At 44.1% G+C, this 4,801-nt stretch overlaps 1 long non-coding RNA gene across 1 annotated transcript in view; it reads left to right on the top strand.

Moving 5' to 3' along the window:
- LOC144891316 (uncharacterized) overlaps nucleotides 1–1,771 on the top strand; it is a 23,918-nt gene extending 22,147 nt beyond the window's left edge. The window contains exon 3 of the long non-coding RNA XR_013622841.1: nucleotides 936–1,771. This is a non-coding gene — a long non-coding RNA (uncharacterized LOC144891316). The remainder of the gene's footprint in view (nucleotides 1–935) is intronic.
- Nucleotides 1,772–4,801: the final 3,030 nt, after the last annotated feature.

The following is a 4,801-nucleotide window of genomic DNA, read 5'->3' as shown; positions in this document are numbered from 1 at the left end:
AACCTTTAGCCTTTAATGATGTCATATGTACAAATCTCAAAACCGTAGCAATATATATATATATATGAATGTGCGTGTGTGTACATATATATATATGAATGTGTGTGTGTGTGTGTGTGTGTGTGTGTGTGTATATGAATGTGCGTGTGTAAATAAATATATATGAATGTGTGTGTGTGTACATATATGAATGTGCGTGTGTGTGTACATATATGAATGTGCGTGTGTGTGTGTGTGTGTGTGTGTGTGTATGTATGTATGAGTGTGTGTGTGTGTGTATGTATCTATATACAGTATATGTATATGTATAGATATATATTTGAGTGTATATATATTCGCTGTGTATATATATATTCTGTGTGCGCTCAATTCATCGTACTCGTGGGTGCTAAATTGGAGCTAAATTAACCGTACTCGTGAGTGCTAAATTGGAGCTCAATTCATCGTACTCGTGGGTGCTAAATTGGAGCTAAATTAACCGTACTCATGAGTGCTAAATTGGAGCTAAATTAACCGTACTCGTGAGTGCTAAATTGGAGCTAAATTAACCGTACTCGTGAGTGCTAAATTGGAGCTCAATTCATCGTACTCGTGGGTGCTAAATTGGAGCTAAATTAACCGTACTTGTGGGTGCTAAATTCCTGGAGTTAAATTCACTGTACTAGTGGGTGCTAAATTGGAGCTAAATTCACTGTACTAGTGGGTTACTGGATACCTCTCTACACATATATAAACAAGTTTTGTGGGTACCTTGGTGTCCCCTATAAACGGGTTAGCTAGGTACCTTGGAGCCCCTATAAACGGGTTAACCGGGTACCTTGGTGCCCCTATAAACAGACTGGATGGGTACCTTTAATCTCGACTTGTTCTGATGTGAGTGAAACTCCGCAGTTGATTCACCGAAAAATCTTCCTGCCTCTCCCTCCATTCTCCAGCTTGCTTCCCAATTCATTAAGGAGGCGATGGACAAGAAGTTTGTTGCACCATGGCATGTTATTGTTGGTGAAAGCTTTTCGTTCAACATCACCTACGATTTACAAAGTGTCTTCTTCATGTTCTTTGGCGGAAGGGTTGCCATCCTCGTGTGGAAATGTTTGTAGACCTTGTTCGCCCTCTGCTGATCAATGATGATCTATGGTTGATGGAATTAATTTCGAATTGCTTTGCTTTTGTTGTTAAACCTGCAAGGAGTTACAAGGATGATAAATTGTTTGGTGGAATTCATTAAAAAAATTAAGGGATGATAGAATCCATAGAGATGGTAAATCCAACCCATTCCAGCTTCCCATATTCCCATATAGTTGGCAGCACAGGAATATGGAGAAAAAACATGTTTTTGGATTTGTGGCCCAAATGCAATTATTATTATTATTATTTTTGTAAGAAGTTGTTAGGGTAAAGAAGAGAATAAATCCCAAGCTGTTCTCCCAATGGGATTTTTGTTGGATGTAAATGAGTTTCGCCATGATGTTCTGTGTTCGTGATCTCTATGGGATCACGCTCTCCCGCCTTTACCTCGCTCTCCCGCCATGTTGTGTTCTTGTTCTACCTCTTTTCCACTTTCTGTTGTTGACCCTTTTCCATGTTGTTCCACCCTTCGAGAAGTCGTTATAACTGAAAGTATCTCACACAGGTATCTCTTTGAAAAGTTTATTTTAGAATGCAGCAAAATCATTCGAAAGGACAATTTCTGCAAAACAGGCGAATGAGGCAGGATGGCTGTTCAGATGGTTATTTGGTTTTGGACACAAAAAACCAATAAATTGAAATGAAAACACACTAAAGTGCATAACATACGATATTTGATGATAAAGCTCCGGAAATGAAAGGGGAGAGAAGTGAAAAGAGGAGAGGAGAGAAGGGAAGAGAATAGAAGGGTAGATAAAGGAGGGGGAGATAAAAGAGGGGAAGAGAATAGGAGGGAAGATAAAAGAGGGGAAGGGAATAGAAGGGAGGGCAAGATAAAAGATGGGAGGGGATAGAAGGGAAGATCATAGAAAATAAGACAAGAGAACACCAAGAACACTTTCGGTTTGTATCCACTGATAAGACGGATCTGGATTCCAACCTGAAAAATGGAATCGGATTGTTTTTGTCACCGAATCAATTCATCCACCATGTTTTGTCGTAATCCGTCCACAACTTTTTTAAATATTGTGATATATATCGTTTTTTGCCCAATTCCTCAATGGTGAAGAATCACTTTTAAATTATCGGATCTTCACCAAAATCTAAGCAGTTCGTCCTTGTCACACACCCAACCTGTCCAGCAAATTTCGTCCAAATCCGTCCACAACTTTGAAAGAGATCTTTGACGCTTGATCTGGGACTGCGCCGAGTTTTCCCCTGGGTATTCATCGTCGCTGAGCTGCCCACACCCATTGTCGGAGCTGATATTCTCAAACAGTTTGGCTTATTGGTGGATGTAAAACATCGTCAGCTTATTGCCACCACGACCAGCCTTACTGTGCGAGAGATTGATTCACAAGCATCCACCATCAGTCCGATGTAGGTGAAGAGTACCAACTGCTCACGATTTAGTACCCTCCTCAATGAATACCCCAGCATAACTCGACCAGTGTACAGCGATGCGGTAGTCAGACACTCCATCACACATCAGAGATTAGAGGCCCGCCTGCAGCAGTGACCTCGCCGCCACCACCTAATCGTCAGTGTATTGCCAAGACAGAGTTCGATCATATGCTTGAGCTCGGGATTATCAGCCCCTCTCGCGGTGGTAACTGATGCCCCCCTTACACATGATCCCAAAGAAGACATCAGGAGATTGGCGGCCTTGTGGAGATTATCGGAACGCTCAACAGATCCACTGTGCTTTATCGTTAACCATTGCCACACCTCAAGACGTCTCTTCTTCCTTGCAAGGTGGTCGAGTTTAATCTGAAGTAGATCTGGTTTGAGCGTACCATCAGATACCCGTCAAGCTTTTGATATCTGTAAGATGGCCATTACCACACCGTTTGGACCCTTTGAATTTGTTTGTATGCCATTCGGTGTACGTAACGCAGCTCGGATGTTTCAACATTTCATCGACGACTTCACGCAAGGATTGCCTTTCGTCTATGCCTCTGTCGACGACCACTTATTCGCTATCTCTGCAGAAGATGAGCCTGCAACACATCTGAGTGCTATTCGACCAGTTGGCTAAGTATGATGTGGTGATCAACCCAGCCATTTGTCAGTTGAGTGTATCTACACTCACCTTTTTGGGCCATGTAGTGGCTGAGCAGGGAATACGCCTTCTACCGGACAAAGTGAAGAGCATCCAGGATTTCCCAGCACCGACATCGCTCCACAGTTTGAGGGAATTCTTAGGCCTGGTAAACTTCTACCGTCGTTTCATTCCCAACTGCAATGACATACTTCAACCTTTCATCGATGTGCTCAGTCAGGGATACGAAGAAGAAGAACCAGCCTATCTCCCTTTGAGCGAGAGCTTTCAGCCCTTGACAAGGTGAAAGTTAAATTGGCTGAGGCTGCTGTCCTTGTCCATCCCAAGTCGGACGCTCTGTTATGCCTCATGATCGACGTACTATCAGATTGGTGGCGTGCTGCAACAGTTGGCCGATGTAGAGTGGCAACCACTCGCATTCTTCTCAAGGCGACTGTAGCTGGCTGAGACTCGCTACAGAACCTTTGGTCGGCAGTTATTAGCCACGTATCTTGGCGTCAAGCACTTCAGACATCTACTGGAAGGAAACACTTTCAGCGACACCGACCACAAACTTTTGGTGTATGCCTTAGACTTTGGTGTTTAACTTGTCAGAAGGCTTACGAAAAACTAACTTTTCAGAAGGCTTACAAATACAGTAATTCACTTTTCAGAATGCTTACGAATAATGAACTTTTCAGAACGCTTACGAATAACTAACTTTACAGAAGGCTTATGAATAATTCACTTTTTTTTTTCTAATTTTTTTTGGTATACAGAGTCTAGGCTCATGAAAGAGCTAACATTTATCAAGCAAACAAACAAACAACGTGTATAAAAAGGGGAGCGGTCGACAAGATGGGGAGAGAAGGGGAGGAAGCACACAAACACAACATTTGAGAGCAGGGACATCGGGAGATGTGTGGGAGGGAGAGGGCCTGGGGGAGGGGGGGCAGGATAGGTATAAAACGCAAGGACACCAAGGACTTCCAGGAAAGAGGTCGGCACCTCAAAAAGTGGATTTGGGGTGAAATTAGCGGGGGTAGAAAAGATCAAGGTTTTGGATTGGGGAAGATAAGAGATGGTGGTGAACAGCCGTTTTAAAGACCTGGAGGGAGGAGTGGGATTGAAGAGAGTGAGGGAGTTTGTTCCAGAGGCAGGAGAAAAGAGGAATGAAGGAGTGAAGGTGAGCAGAGCGTCTTGATTTTGGCAGTTTAACCATAAGAGGGTTGCAGGTAGATCTTGTGTGACCTGTAGGAATATTTGGGGGACAGAGCCCAGAGAGAGCTGGGGGAGCGAGGCCGGAGAGGAGTCGGTAGAAGACAGAAAGCCCACCAACATGCCTGCGGTGAGTGGTAAGTGAAAGGCCCTCAGAAAGTCCTGCGGTAAGTGAAAGGCCCTCAGAGTTAGCTTCATCGCGGGAGATTCCAATGATTCTGAAAGCTTTGGTTTCAACAGCATGAAGCCGAGCTAGGTGCGAGGCAGGAGCACCGGCCCAGAGGGGAGAACAGTATTCCATTGAGATGCGGATGAAAGCCTTGTATATGGTGAGGAGCTCAGGTGTGCCAAGGAAGGACTTCGCACGACGGAGGATGCCCAGTCGGCGACTGGCTTTGGAGACCAGATTTGAAA

This window comes from Myxine glutinosa, chromosome 3, assembly GCF_964187855.1.
Source record: "Myxine glutinosa chromosome 3, kmMyxGlut1.1, whole genome shotgun sequence".
In the NCBI taxonomy this organism is placed as follows: domain Eukaryota; kingdom Metazoa; phylum Chordata; class Myxini; order Myxiniformes; family Myxinidae; genus Myxine; species Myxine glutinosa.
The sequence above is the reverse complement of the archived record's forward strand: the minus strand, read 5'-3'. Positions and strand labels throughout refer to the sequence as shown.